Here is a 16,894-nt window from a genome sequence, read left to right as displayed (position 1 = left end):
GAGCACATCGCACAGACAGGTACTCTGTTTCTCTCTGTTTCATCTTCTGGGTTTGTGAAGATATTTCCTCAGAGGAATTCCCTGCTCTACTCATTTTCAGGCATAAAAAAAACTAAAGTGGCACCCCTTGACAAGTTACAAAGCTTGTTGTTTTTCTGGTGTTTGGATACAGAAAAAAGGGAATGGGGAGGCTGGAGATAGGCCAGCCTTATTAATGAGGCTGCTCTCTGCTGCTTATCGGGCCTGGGTGGCTTACTGTTCGGTGACCTCCTTGGCCTCTTAGTGAGAGTGTGTCTGTACCAACACATGAACGTACATACACTCACACCTACACATTTTTATAGACGTAAATGAGTATTCACACAAACGTGGTGGGATTCCTGTCATGTTTTAGCATGTAAAGGTATGTGCATCCATATAGACCCCACTGCAAAGTGCTCTTTAGGTTTGCACTTAGAACATAGAAAGACAAACATCCTGAGTTCACATAATGAAGAGTACAGCTCATCATAGTGGCATACTTGACTGTTAGGAACACACGTGCACACACACACACATACAGGGCTTTTGATGGACATCAAAGAGCACTGGGATGTGAGTAAAAGAGGGGGAGGGGACACAAGCAGCATTTGAAACGAACCGTGTCTAAAGGAGGGAAAGATTGCCGCCTCAGGGTGCTTTTACCCAACACTTTACTTTGATGGATCACAATCACATATCACTTAATGCACTTCTTTCTCTCTCTGCCACTCATTCATAAATACATTCACTGAATCTGAGATCCCTTCAGGTGTCTTTTCACATTGTGTATACTTTATGTGAAGTTATGTCATACACTGTATGCCTTTCAGAGGTATAGCTGTGCTGTACTAAGTCAGCCATGTTGGCAAAGAATAACAGAGAATCCTCATGTCTGTCAGCCTAGACTCAAGGATAAAGGAGATGTTGGGTTTCTGCCATCAGGGCTCCTGTGTTGTGAAACACCTTGGCTGAGAAAGCTGGGTTAGCTAAATCAATGTATTTTTTTTTTTTAATATTTTGCTCAGGTTTCCTTTTACTTTTTACAATGTAAATTTTACACAAAGCAAGAGTTTGAGATTTTGGGAAATATGCTTTTTTACTGTTCGGTGACCTGCTTAGCCTCTCAGTGAGAGTGCGTCTGTACCAACACATGAGTTAGATTAGAAGATTGGCACCGGTCTCATGTCTGTCTGTTAAATATGAGGCTACAGCCAGCAGCCAGTTAGCTTAGATTGGCAAAAACAATGGACACAGTTAGTTTGGCACTGTCCAAAGGTGACAAAACCTGGGCACCATGGTCCTTAAAGCTCACTAATTAACACCTTATACCTCGTTTGTTTCAGTGCAGTCTCTGCTGGTTGCTTGGCAGTTGGTCCTACCGGCACCAGAAATAGTCTGACACTCACACTGTATTCAGCCTGTCAGCAGAGAATAGATAGCACAGAACAAACTCCTGTTGTTGTGACTGGAGATTGTTCATGCATTATTCCATGATGGTTCCCCACCACTGCTGGCCTTGTAGTTACATCATTTATTGCTGTGATAACAAGTGAAAGCAGATACAGACAAAGTTTAGGCCCTTTTTTAATTAGCTGAATCAATTTAGTTTTAATTCTGGATTTTATTTTAATGTATTAAGATGTAACTGCCAGCTGTTTTGACAGAGGTTTAACACTTGAAAGATATTGCCATTATCTATGATTCGGGATTACAACTAGCAGGCACAGCAGATTGTCACTTTTACATTTCAGTGTTTTGTTTAGAGTGCTTAAAAATATACAGAATAATGGAAAATATGCGGGTTTGAACTCTAAACTAAGATAGTGGATATGTTAAGCATTTTACCTGATAAACCTCAGCTTGTTAGCATCATCATTGTGAGCATGTTAACATATTGTTAGTGCTGTTCCTGAGTACAGCCTCACCGAGCTGCTAGTTCCTTAATAATTTATTTAGAACAGGGTTATTAGATTAATTCAAACAGTGAATGGATCATGAAAATAATTGCTAATTTTGGCCCTAAATCCAAGTTTATCATGATTATAATCTACAGTGTATGTTATGACATGAGGACATTTCATTAATTGTGTGCTTCTTTCAAGGAATCTTCCAGAAAATACAGGAGACAAATGTCTGAGGCTCATGGGAGGCTCTGCATTGAGAGCAGCTGAAGTGTCCTTAATTCCTTTAAACTGGTGATAGAGTTTAAAAGGTGAAAGTGCTGTCGGGCTGAGTGCAGGGAGGGAAACGGACAGGAATCTTAGACCCATCAGGGGATGTTCCCACGTTGTAAAGCGCAGCCTCTGTCTCCTTTCTCATTGCGGTGTTCTCTGGTCTCAAACTGCCTCTTTAATGTTACATCACTTTCCCTGTGCTGCAGCTTTTCTCTCTCTCTCTCTCTCTTACATTCTCTTTCACTCCTAAACCCTAATCCTCTCTTTCTGTTCCTACGTTTTTTTGTGACTTAGAAATCAACAGTAATAATAAGTAGCAGCTCATGGATTCTTAGATTTTATTCGTGTGTCTTTCTTTTTTCTTTTTTTTTGTTTTAACTTCAGATAATTCACTGACTGAAAAAAATGGTTTAGAGAGGAAATGACTTGAGAGACTCTGAGGGCACAGGATCGCCCAAGTTCAGCGTACTCAAACTGCTGAGAGTTCACCTCTTGTTGCTATAGATAGGTTTAGCATTTTCAAATATTCAGGTGATGTTTCAATTTTAATAAAGCTCTGTCACTGGAACTGTTAGTACCAAAGAGCATATGACGTCTAAGATCCTTTGTTTTTTTTTCCTGGAGATGTGTGTTTGGGATATGTGTAGAAACGTTAAGCGTGGCATTTACCTATATTATACAACTTTTAGGATGAGTAATGCTATGGAAGAAAATATAAAAAAAGATTATATTAAGCCAGTAACATTAAATATGTTATGGGCATTGTTGTTGTTAGTTAGCAGGGTTTTATATTCCCTCCATACTGAAATACCAGAAAGAATCTGGGGCTTACCACATATGTTAGCGATGGTTTGCACTGAAGAGCTCATTACAGTGCATTTCTTCCCTCAGAGAATTTATTCAAATAGCTTTGGCCATAGCATATTCCCCATTAGAATACAGTTAAACAAATTTCATTAGTTGTCTGTGAATATGCAGAACAGCTACAGTGAAGGAGTGCAGTGGATCAGAATCACACTGCTAAAGTCAGAGTCCACCATCTTTGCATGTTTTCCTTTGGAGTTGGCCACAGTCTGGTCACAACAGGTAGTTTATCTATATGGCATTCATTTATCTGTGTGTGTGAGCATCATCAATCATCAGTTTCAGCCGTCAAGTAGGTGACAGTTGTTTTTAGCCACACTAGCAGCGTGGCTCTGTGGATGGCAATGTTTTCGCAGTGTTCACTCCTTTGGTCCAGACTAGAATATCTCAAAACTTATCAGAGGGACAGCCATGGACTGAAATGTGGTATTTACAGAATTCTAAGAACTTGTGATCCTCTGATTTGTCCTCTATCACCACCATCAGGTCAAAATTTGAATTTTTTACAATATTTTTTTGCTTATGGAAAATACCTGCACAAATGATGACTTTCACATCAGCCTGAGCAGTTTTCTGTGTTTGGTGATAATTAGCAACTGTTATCTAACATGCCAAACTAAGAGGATGAAGATAGTAAACATTACACTTAGTAAAAATCTTTAATGTTAGCATTGTCAATGTGAGCGTGTTAATGACAGAGCACTGCTGTGCCTTAGCACAGCCTCACAGAGCAGCTAGTGTGGCTGTAGACTCTAAGGTTTGATTAATAGTTGCAGATTAATCAACTAATTGTTTCGGCCCCACTCCATTTACAGTAATACAAACTGTTGCTGACACTGCTGAAAACAAGTCCAAAGCAGGACCTAACAAAGTGTTTAGAACAGCAGATGTAAAGGCATAGTCATGTTTATATCAGCCTGTTTGGAAGTGTACTTTTATTTTCTTTCATATCCAGTTGTGGTGGATCCAGTTCTGAATCTGTCCTCAGAGCTGTGCCATCACAGATATTTTTCAGTTAAACCAGTTTTCCAAAGCTGACCTGTGCGTGTGTCACCCACACTCCACTCGTAACTCCACATCAAATGCACAGCTGTGAGCTGAGCAACACTGCCAGGGGATCACAGAGTAAAGCAGTAGTACGAGGGTACTTGTCAATGTCTGGGCCCATAGGCTTGGCCCCGTCACAGCTCTCCAAAGCTGACATCAGATTGACTGTCATCTCCGTTCATTATCAAGAGTCTGCCTCTGTACTGTCGGAGCTACTGTAGCAACTCACAACTGCCGAGTTGAAAGGCAGGTGTTGGACACGTGGTAGGGAGCCATCCGAGGACACGATGAGAAGCACTGACTCATAAACACAAGAGAGAACACAGTGTGAAATTGTCCAAGTGCTGTGATGCCTTTCCAGATCAGTTCATTAGGTTGTGTAGAGATCAAGCTCATTACAATTCTTACACGTGTGTGGTTGATGGGCTAATACTTTGGAAAAAGAAGCAGCTGTCTAGAATGATCCAGACTCACCGACTGTGCTGAACATTTACAGATTTAAAAATCATCTAAGGACAGATGTTGAATTATTGCAACAATAATTCCATAATTGCAGTTGGTTGAAGGAAGAGCGCCCCCCCTCATGAAGGGGAAGTGAAGATGTGGACCTCAGTATCCACCAGCCAGGCCATGTAAACATGAAAGCATGCAGGTGGCTTTAAGTTCAAGTGTGTGTGTGTTTTCGACATTTGGATGTGTGTGGGCAGGCAGGATATCAGAGAAAGATCGAGAAATAGAGAGAAAAGAGAAAGAGAGAGCGGCACTGTCACACATGCATACTATACAGCACAAGTGTACTTGTGTGTTTTCGCACAATGGGAATTTCTTGGTGCTGATCTCAGCGAATTCTGTAGCGTCTCCAGCAGTGTTGGTAACATGAATATTCATGAGGTCCTCTTGTCTTCAGTAAAAGCCTCATGTAGTTCCACAGAGGCTGATTGGGCGGGGGGGGGGGGGGGGGGGGGGGGTCAGAGGGTGTGCAGGGTTTGTGTGCACTGCTGAGGTGAATAGCTGATTCATGGCAGGTTCACCTTTTGGCGTGTGGGGGAGGTCATGTCAATCAAGACTGGGCTCGAGCTTTTACATTTTGCATACATGTTTGTATTCCTTGTTTCTGTCTTTTAAAATCAGTTGGAAACATGAGAAGACACGGACACTGGTAATTACGTGATTAACATTTTACCTGGTAGCTGATTCATTTCTCGCGTACCTGTCTCTATGTGTAATTATCTCAGCTTTACGTTAAAAACACACACACACACACACACACACACACACACACTAGGCGAATGTGTTGAAAACCAGCCCTCCAGCTCTCTGTTTATGAATAAGTAAACAGAATTTCCTGTCTAGCAGCGGCTCCATTTGCCTCGGCCCAGCCCACTGCTTCTGGCTATTTTCTTCCCTCACATGGTCCTCTGTAACATCCACACACACACACACCTATCACCCCTTTGGCTTAACAGGCCTACTTTCACCTCCAGCTGCAACAGCGCCAGTATGACTGCATCTTCCATTCTTATGTAACCCTCAGAAGGAAGACAAGCAGAGGAGCAGGCTCGCTCTGTCTTTATGCGCTGGCTTCACTGAGCCTCAGTGATGCCCAGGGATGCGTGTTAAGCCCCGCAGACCTGCGCACTGGAACATACATAAAGACAGAGCGCCCTCAGATGAAAGCATGGCCCCTTCTACCTGACCCATCCATCCATCCACATACATGTTTAAAGTGGAAATGAATGGGCTTGATGTGTCTGCGTCTCTTTATAAGGAAACATTCTGTTCCCTTTATCTGACAGCAAGCTAATGCAGGGGGCTGGGGGAAGGCAGGAAAAAAAGGGCTTTTATTGTGAAATGGATGCATCTTTTAATGGGTTAGAGAGGGAGGGAGTGAGAGAGGCTACATGAGCAGGGAGATGCAGAGAAAAGAGAGAGGAGGCACTAATGGAATCCACCATCATCCAATCATTTTCAAGTCCAAATAATTCCAATAGGCTTTTTATAGTGACAAATATGCTCTGCTTCTGAGGCGATTATAACTGTACACAGTCTGATGTAACTACGCCCTATAATAATAATATGAGTGAGCACTTCGAAAAAGGTAGGGAGCCGGATTTTCCAGTAGAGTTATTAAGAGTACATCTGCCCTCATTAATGTTTCATCGGGTCAAGGCTAACAGTAGCATCGCCAGCAAATTGCAGCCAGTCTTAACCACCTAAATGAATACCTGCTATCAGCACTGTATCACAGGAATGCCCCATGGCGAGAAGATCCAGGGTTCAAACTTTATACCAGGGCCTTTCTGTGTGGAGCTTGCTTGCATAGAGTTTGCATGTTCTTCCCGTGTTCACATGGGTTTCCTCTGGGTGTCATGTTTCCTTCCACAATATACCAACAAGCAGGTTAGCTGATCCGGAAGCTGAATTTCCAACAAGTGTGAATGCAGATTTTTTGATTTTGATAATTTCTTAAGCATTTTAATTATTTATCAGGAAAAATGCCAAATATGTTCCGGTTCCATTTTCTCAAATGAGAGAATTTTCCCACTTTCAAAATCATTGTAAACTGAAAATCTTTGACAGATCAAGTAATTTAAAGATGTCATGTTGACTGGAGAAAAATAACAATATGCGTTTGTCACGATGGTCAGACTATATATGAATAAATAATAATAATAATGAAAATAAATAAACGATGAATTAAAAAAAGTAGATTAGTCAGTATTTAAAACAATAGATGAGAATATGGCAGCAAATACAAATTGTTTTCGTTACTGATCAATCAGGTGATTTTCTTAAGAAGATAAGTGGCAGAAGAAATAGGTGAAAAAAAGGCAATGGCTCCTGATTTCTTAAAGCTCACTTTGACCAATTCAAATAGCTTGTTTTGTCTGACCAACATGCCAAAACACAAAGATATTTATTGTGTTATTTACTGTCATAGTGGGCTGGAAAAGTGAGAAAATATTCACATTTAAAGATGAGAGAAAAATGAGGAAATACTTGGCATTTTCATACAAACAATTGATCCATTATCAGAATTGCTGCCAGTTAATCAGTCAACCAGCGGGTTAATGCTGCTGAGATGAATCAGCTCTAAAAGTAGAGTAGAATAGAACTGAGGTGTTTTTGCCTGCTTCATTGATGAAATACCTGAGCTTTGGCACTTCTGCCAAAATGAATCTAATAGTACACTCTCTATCATCTTTATTAATCTCTAAACAATCTAATGCATTCCAGTACAACATCTAACACACACAAACAGTTAAATTAATACTTGTCAGACCATGTCAATCAGAACTGAACATTATTATCTTTGTAAAAGTATTGGATTGCAATAGATTTTACGTACTTTATTAGATGTAAAATCTCTCATTCTTTTATCCTTATATAAGGTTTGCAAACACGGTGGGGACCCTGCAGTTTAGGGGTGTGGGCCTGGATCTTTGCTGTATCTCTCTCTTCAAGTCCCAAAAAACTTTTAAAACACACAAGCAGCCAAATAAGAACTGAACAAAATACTTGGTAGTTTTCTTCTTCTATCTGAAAGAATAAGTAAACAAGCTTTCGATCCTGTCCTCTCAGTGCACTATTGGGTATCATTATCACTGTTGTGTGTCACTGAACCTGGTCCTGCTCGGTGCCTCTTGCTTGCCCAGGCTCTGTGCCCATTGGCCTTTATTTGCCCCTCTCATTTGTTGCTCCTCTACTGAGGCTAATCGTGAGTCTCTAAATGTTGGCCTGTGGCTGCTTCAGCCCTGAGCTGAGCTCTAACCACAGGCTGGTGAGTTCACCTGCCCTCACCGAGCTACAGCTCCTCTATTATTCATCGGCCATCTCAGGTAACCTCTCATAAACACTCTATTATCATTTAGGATCCAGTGTCTCATTAGCGGCCCATTCAGCTTCCTCAAATATTGCTTTTGTGACTTCAGCGGGCTGCCGACCCGCTGCCCTCACCCGACCGATTGATCCTTGGCTGTCTGTCATTCGGCAGCTGGTGCCGCCAAACTGTTGTGATTGGCCCCTGACGGAGAGTAGAGGTGCTCCGGCAGAAACTGAAGACGCCTCGGCCTCTGGTGGTGAGTTTCAGCAGGCCACTGCCATCGTCTCAGGTTTTCATCTTTCAAGTCCCCCGCAGGTCTCCTTGGTAACTGCAGATGAAGTGCGTTACCCCCCTCCCTGAACCATCCCCACCCTCCCCTGTCCCATATGCCAGTGTCCATGTCTTCTTAAGCTCAGTGGCATTTAGTAAACAGTCATGAGGTGGTGGGAGAGATTGAGGTGGATGTGAGAGACGAGAGATGTGTGTTTACAATGCAACTCTCTGTAACCCAGAGGAACATAGAATAAAAGGATATTTTTAGTTCAACAAGCTGTGCCTCTGTGTTTTTAGCCTTTGACCCTCCATTACCGCTGGACTGGCTTCATAGGCCCAGACCTTTGTTCGCTTAGATTGGGCTCTCAACCCTCTAAATACTGTAGCTCCATTACTGTCCAGTTTGCTTTAAGCACTTTTAATAAAGCATGCTTTGATGCTTTTGTATAGCCTGTGACTGTATGCATACGAGTGTCAAAGAATAACAAAGTTTGGTTGGCATAACATTTATTTTCCATCCAAGACTCAAAAATCTCAAAACAAAAATTACCCAAACATTTAATTTAGATTCTTGGATCTTACTTTTGTTTTAGTTTTACAATTGAGCAAGAGGACGTCTCTTATGTACACACACATACGATATATATACATAAACGCACGCGTGCATGCCCAAACACACGTGACAACCCCCCCAACCACCACCATTTTTGACGTTCGGCGGCCTTTATTTGTCTCAGTGTCAGCGAGGACTGGGCCTTTATTAGATGCTCCGCTCTCTGCCACAGTGTTTTCAAAAAACAAGCCAGAGAGGCTGCTAATTAAGGGCCAGGCTGCTGTTTGTATTTAACGAGAGAATCCTCCTCATTAGTTTGGCAGGCAGTAATTAGCAAGAAAGCAGAGAGAGGGAGAGAGAGCGAGGAAGGGGATGAAAAAGTGACTGACTCTGCTCAGCACAAGGCACCGTACTGTACATCAGTGAGAGTTTAATGATAACTCTTTGGCCAGTTGCTAAACCCCCCAAGTATGGTGTTTTCTGTGGAGGAAAACTGACCTGGAAATTGATCACTACCCCTTTTTGATCACATTATTTATTATTATATACAACAGGGCATATATTACATTCTTCAGTAACAAGTAAAAAAGAATATATAAATAAAGTATCTAAAAGACTGAAGACCTGAGTTCTCTAGATGGGGGAACAGACAGAAGTGCCTTGCCCAAGGAGGAGGTGCCTTGAGGAGGCTGCAAAAAAAAAAAAACATTCTGCATTTTAAAAATGAAAATGTCAAAATTGGTGTCTCACTTTTGCAGAAAATACCAAGCATTATGACATGTTAGCAATGAAACAGCAAGCTCAGCTTTGAAATGACTGTGCAGATGAGGACAAATCCAGAAATTTGGAGTGTGGATCTCTCTAGAGAATATGTGTTTATGTAACCATATAGACAAGAAGGCTAATGCTTTTTAAGTTTTCAAAGGAGAGTTGCAGGTGTTAAAAAGTCTGATTAATCACTTTCTGTCCAACCAGAGGCACTTGTTTAATATGATGTGAACCACTTAGGGAAGTGTTTTAGTGGCGCCTTGTGTGATTGTTTTTAACCCCATTGACTTCCATTTACATTAACCGCCTCTGTTTCCATTTGCTGGAACGATGTAAGAATGAGCTGAGGTCTGACAGGCCTCCCAAGTCACGATGACTCACATACACTTCTCAAAATTCTCAACCATCACTTTAAATCCTCTGCAAGGGCTTATCAAAGGAGGATGATGATGGCATAACTATTTATATCAAGGTAATTCTCTGTTCTGAATCAGCCCCTGCTCATCACTGCGGCAGGGGTACGTTTTGTGTGGGGAGATGAGGAGATGGAAATCATCTTTTGGCTGGGAAAACCGTACATGCTCTCGCTGTTTCCAGTGGACCGGCGGCCTCAGCTGGCCAATGAGAGTGGACTGCCAGCCGCCCACCTGGTGACTAGGCCTCTGTGTGGGTGGACACGGCGGAGAGGACACTGCTGCTTCCCAGCCTTGTCTCTGTGGTTGCATGTACAGACACATATTCGCTTTCATATGCACAAGGCCTTACTACAGTTCTGTGCCATGCAAGGCAAATAAATTGGCTCGCTGGGTTTCCTTAGTTTATCACATTTACTCTGTAGCACGCGTGCTGTAATTAGATGGATAGTTTTTAAGACATGTCAGGATGATTCTGATAAAGCAATCAAGATGTGTATTTTCATATAGATCTGTGCTTTCAGAAACATGGTATCGGTTGCCTTGACAACCATAGGGTCAAATCAGCTAGGGTCAAGGAAAGGAATAGATTATTTTGTTGTGTAGTCATAGAATCCACAATTTTAGAAATATAGTTAAGACAACTTATTGCTTTGCCAAAGATTTCTGTTTTGAGCAGTTGCCTGTCAGCAGTCTGAGCTGGTCAAATCCAGTGACTATCCTCCAAAGCTAATGCCTTTTTAGTGTAAGATTCCTTCCGTGTGTTACCCAGGACACTGTTTTCCCTGTTGAGCTACAGTGGAAGTTACAAAGACAGCCAACTCTGTACTTATAAAAAAAAAAAAGAAAAAAAAAAAAAAAAGAGAAGAGTTGATTTTGTGCTAGCGTTCTGACCTTAGCATTTAGAGCCTCATAGATCTGCTAGCATGGCTGTAAACTCTTACTGATGTTGTTGATTCACAAAGAAGAAAATCTAAACACTGAAAAACATCATAAGGATGGGATTTATTGCATGGTGGTTGTAGATTCTATTACTCAGCAGCTAACTTTATTTATGTTGGTGCTGACTGATGATGCAGGGGAGTACAAATGATTATTTTGAGGCCTCCCAAGCTTGTTTCTTCTATGTGATTTGATCCATAAACTGTCCAGTATATAACATATTCTGCTCATTATTTAGAACTTTACCTTTGGACTTGAGTATTGATTATTGTACAGGATCATTTGAAGCCTTGGCCATATGTTAACATGCAAATAATCACCTCCCATTTCTGCCTCGGGCCTGAGGCGAACACGTATTCATGCAGGGCGATGCTATTGTTCAGAAAAGCCTCAGTGTGGTGTTGAGGACAAGGCCTTTTCATTTGCTGACAGTTGGCCCTCTGTCAATCAACACAGCTCCGGATTAGCCGGTGCTGACGGTTGGCTGACCGACCCATCCTGCGAACGAATGCTGTGCCCTTCCCACACTGTCGCCTGTCAGCACCTTTCACATACAATATTATACAAATGCAGAGCCTCTCCATCCCCATCACATTTCTCCCTGCTGTCTTTTCCAACTACCCCTTGACAGCAGGGTTTTTTTTTCCCCGTTCTTTTTTTTTTCACCCACGGCACAAAATGTGGCCCGCGGCTCGTCACAGCAGGACAGAAAAAGTCTGAGTCGGCTAGTTGCCTCAGCTTTCTTGGCACTCAAATGTACTGTCAATGCAGGAAGAACTGACAGAAAGAGAGAGGGAGAGGAAGACAGAGAGGTGGTTGGGGCTGAGGGGTTATACAAACACAACGAACAAATAAGGGATCTAAGCATAAACCAGGCTGTCACAACACGCTGTCTGGCTAATTGAATTGTTCCTGGCAGCCCTGAGAGAGCACAGACCATTTTAAGTTTAGCTTTATTGAATTATTAAATCAGAAAAGGAGGACGGTAACATTTAAGGGAACATTCTCCAGACTTGTTCACTGAGGGAAGAGGGAGTGGTGTTGTGACTCTCTGACTGTATGCGGTGTAACAAGACTTGAAACAAGATTACTTCTGAAAATTGTATTACTCTGAACTGCGTCATTGTGGATTGCCGTGTCTGCATTACCTAAACCCCAGCCTATTTGCTGTAATGACTTCTTTTGTGTCAAGGTACATTTGAGCCGATTGTGTTTTGTTCAGACTGTGCGTATATTGGTAATGAATAATTAAACAGTTGGGCACATGTGTGTAGATTGTTATGAGAGTGTGTGCATGAGCTGATCCATGTGCATGTGTGTGTTTAGAGGAGGGAGGGGTAGAAGTTGGAAGTGATGCAAACAAATCTGTCGGCTGGGACAGAAGAGGACTAGCTCGGGCCATTCTCACTTTCATTTGCAGCTACTGTTGCACATTTCCATTGCGTACTGATATGTAATTCATAGAATACGTCCATCAAGGTCAAGGGTGCGTTACCAGCATCCTCCTTCGTGCCCGTGGGGGCTTGGAGTAACAGCCTCCTCTTGGACGTCCTTGCCCTGTCTCATCTGCAATGCCTCCCCCAGCACCACTGCATTATGTTGCATTTGCATCGTATTGCCTCTGCATTGCCTCTGCAAGACTGGCCCCCCATTGCACTCTCTCCCCCACACCCACTCCCTCCCCTTGCCCTTTTTATACATATGCCTCTCGTTCCCTCTCGTCATCCTACTCTCCGGTGTCAGGCTGGTGCCAATCTGTTAGGGGCTTGGCAGTGAGCTGTTGTGCAGACGGGGCAGGACGGGGCAGGACATGGCTCAGTAGATCTGCAGCAGCAGCAGCAGCAGTGTTTGAAGTGAAGGTAGCAGTGTGCAGTGCTCGGGTATTGGCAGGGAATGTGCAATGAGCCCAGGAAAGATTACGTTGCGGTAAAAAAAAATAAAAAAGAAATGGGGGGATTCATCAGAGGGAGGAAATCCCTAGCAGGAGGATCCCAGCTCAGCGCTTTCTCCCTGACACCCTCCTCCTCCTCCCCCTCTTTCCATCTCTCTCGTTTTTCCCTCTCTCCCCCCTTTTTCCTCATTACCTCTTCTGCATCCTGTCTCTTTGGATTGGGCTCCCTGCATTGATCGTTCTTTGCTATTTTTTTTCTCCTTTTTCCAGTCCAGTTTATCCCTGTTGGAAGAGCTGGTGATGCAATCCACTGCCACTCCGGCCCCCTGCCCCGTGCTCATGTGTGTAAGAGGAGTGCGTGTACGTGTGAATGGGTGTATTTGATTTTTGCATGTGTATGCATTTGTTCTGTCTTTAAATATGTTGTGTGACAGAGCACAAGCAGGACGAATAAAAGCTTCACTGGCCCTTTCACAGTCACTTTGTCTCTCGTCCCTGGCTGTACAATATATAATGCAAAGGGGGGCTTTGCACAACAGGTGGACTCCCATGCTAGAGATTGTTCCTACTATGCTGATAATGGTGGCTGTTATGTAGATAAGCCACATAGCACAAGTGGGGCCCCATGTAGCAAACAGGCTCATGGGTGCTGGTGCTTTCAGTCCAGGGACCCAGCGTTGATGTACGGGGTCTCTCAGCCTTTGGCCACAACAAGTCAGCTGAGCTCCTGAAGCTCAATAGGAAGCAGGCTGTTCTGCCAGGCTGTTATTAAAGGGCTGTTTGTATTGTTTTTTTCATTAGCAGGAATCTTATATCATCGCCTCTGAATATTGCATGAGGTTCAGCGAGGTTTGGTTGTCGTGACACCGCCGTAATATTTCACAACAATCAAAAATGGATGAGCCTATTCTTCTAGGTAAATAGAGGGGGGCCTGGCACCGATGAGGAAAAGCCCAGAGATGGTGACGGTGACACTGACGCACTGTAAAGGGGGCTGGAGGAGGAAGAGAAAAAAAAAGTACAAGAGTGATTGGAGTCCATAAAAATGAAAATGCACTGTAAGACAAATGGGGCAGGCAGAGATGAGAGAGCAAGGTAAATGAGGGGGAAAGAGAGAGGGAGAGGACAAGAGAGGGAGACAGAGTGAGAAATCAAGACGAGGGAATGACAGAGTGAGGAGGATAAAAAAGCGAGAGATGGGGCTATTAGAGGGTTGAGAGGAAGAGTTAGTGAGAGACCCACGCTGCTCCCAGTAATTGAAAAGGCACCAGGACTGATTTAGAGGGGAGCTTAGCTGGGTTTGTTGGGATGGCGAGGGGGTGGGGGTGTGGGGGGGAGGGGACGCTGCATTGCAGAGTATGAGGAGCAAGAACAGCCAAAACCCCCTGCGGTGCTTTGCTCTACCACCTCTACAGTCGTCATTAGCGCAACACAGTGAAAACGATCCTCCAAGGCCCATAATATGCAGCGAGGCTGCAAAAACATTATGGCTAAATCCATAGAAGCTAATTACTGTAGGTGTCTCTGCTGTTTTGGCATGAATAATACAGCAAAATAAAGAATGAGAGAGGACAGCTTTAAAGGCAAAAGATAAAATGCAGTAATGAAGTAGGCGGAAAGTTCTTGTGTGGCCACAGGTGAGATCCATACATGCACGAAATAGGGAGAATTTTGCAAGGAGATTGTGTGTGTGTGTGTGTTCGTGCACAGCGTGAGTGCAAAGGTGTAAAGATCAAACCATTATAAAAGGTCGTCTCTGCCGTTCTTTATTACTGTGCTTGTGACTCTGTACCTTTAGCTTTAGCGAGCACTGGCCCATTCTTTTCAAATGTTGCCACCTTCACAGCCAACAGCAAGAAAAATATGCTTGTTTAGCTCAGTATAACAACATCCAAAACACATTAAGCTGGTGCTAATGGACTTCTACTACTACTACTCTGTGTGTGTGTGTGTGTGTGTGTGTGTGTGTGTGTGTGTGTGTGTGTGTGTGTGTGTGTGTGTGTGCGTGTGCGTGTGCGTATGCGTGCGTGTGTGTGGTAGAAAGTGCCAGAAGCTTTCCCATATTGATGTTGTGCCTGGCTCAACTCACCTCGTCCACTTCCTTAACTTGCTAATACAGCTGGACAATACACCAACAAACAGGACTCCATGTCACCTAACACATGCCCAGTCTGCACCCGCCCACACACACAAACACATATATACAGGACACACACCCTGTCATAGACATACACACTCCTGGTGTATGTCATGAGCCTGTCTCATAAGTGTGCCTGTTCTTTCCAGGAGCGCTGATACGTGATACCTCTGCCCGGTCAATCCTTCTCGCATTACTGCCTCTGCAGTGCGCTGCTTCATTTACACGTGAAATATTGATGTTCTTAATTTAACCCCCGGGGTGCTCAGGTGTCCCTTCCTCCCCTGAGATGAGGGGAGGCCTTTTCCAGAGAACCCGCACTCTTTCCATCTTGGGATTGGTTGACAGGGTGTGTTTAGTTGTGCCTCATTGGGTGACTGGCACCTAGAGCGGTAGCACAAACCCATCAGCGGAGTCGTATCCCCAGTGGGTTTGTCCTTTGTTTGGTGTCCCAGCTGTTCTGTGTATGTGCAGGTGCATGTGTTTGTAAGGTTGATACTGATACTGCATACTTGTCAGAACACGTGCAAAGCTTAATACTGTAACTGTTGGGTGTTAAGTTTAAGAAATATCTGATGTGGCAGGGGAAACTGGTATCTGCAGGCTTGTCCTAACATCTGTGAATTATAGTCAGTTCAAGATAAGATGGTTTCTGTTTCTCAAAACAGTGTGGAACTCTAAAGCATTAAACATTTAAAAAAAAAAATTAAATAATATTGAAAGATAAAACATAATTAAAACAAATAAATGGTTTAAAAATTCAGCAAATAATTTAAGCTGAACTTGCTATGAACTTTTATTTCATTCATTATTCTTGTTTTCAACTTTCAGCCAATCTCAGCTTTGATTAGCAAGGCTGCTACCAGATTTAACTAGCTCCTGTTAGCGTGAGCAGCAACAGTGCAAACGGTTCTAAAATAAACCAACTTGCTGCTGCTGTAAATAAACACAGTACGACTCAGTAACTAACCTCTGCTTTTTATTTCATTTAACAAGGCTCCTTAGGCTACCTACCTGGCCACCCAGCTCGGCTAGAGTACATTCTGAGCTTGGATTATTAGGCCTACTTGGCATCAAACTTAAGAGCAGCTAGTGAGTCGGGAGTGTTGTGACTCTAGAGACAGGAAGATATTAAACTCAGTGAAAGATAAACGTCTTTCTTTCTGGTTTCTCCAGCCAGGTGCTGGCTGGCTGGCTGGCACTACAGTTCCAGTTGGCAGTTGTCGAGCCTGATAGGAGAAAGTTGGAGGCATATGTGACAGGCTGAAAGCTGACGGGACGGACACTGGAGACTATTCCACTGTCATGAGGAGTGACATTATGATATACAGTAGAATGAGGCATGAGATAAACATGTCACTGGGAAAATGCCACTATGAAATATTAACCAGACATTTGCAAAAGCTTGTTATGAAATAAAGTAAAAAGCTGTATTTTAATGAAATCAGAATGAACTCTTATAAAACCTTTATTATGAAAATGATGGAATAGCATTTAAAAATCATAGGTTGAGTTTTACTAATTTATTACATTATTTCATGAAAGCATTTATAGAATTTGCTTTATGTATGTTCTTATTTATTTAACATTGAACAAAGAACCTTTAAATGTAAATTTCATGGTTATGAGCACCTGACTATCTGAGGTAACCTAGAAGAGCAGTGCTTCAGCCCCAGCTGTCAGTCAATTTCACGTCTGTTCCTATTGGCTTGTCTGGTGCTGCAGGGAGGAGCGAGTAAGGAGGGCTCAGTGCATTAGTTTGCCTGGTTTTCTTCAAAATAAAACACAGTGGCTGTAATTAGGGGATGGTAAACATACTTGCTGGCAGTATTTGGGCAGGGTTTCTAATCCTGTTTCTGACTACCCACCCTTTCTTTCACTCAGCCTCAATTTATCTGATTGATGCAGGGGAGTCTCATTTCATAAGAGCTGAATGGCATCTCATTTAAAACAGATCTACAGAGATAGTGTATGAAAAATGCAAAGAA

The sequence above is a fragment of the Toxotes jaculatrix genome, chromosome 19 (genome assembly GCF_017976425.1).
Source record: "Toxotes jaculatrix isolate fToxJac2 chromosome 19, fToxJac2.pri, whole genome shotgun sequence".
NCBI lineage: Eukaryota > Metazoa > Chordata > Actinopteri > Toxotidae > Toxotes > Toxotes jaculatrix.
Note: the sequence above shows the minus strand (reverse complement) of the source record.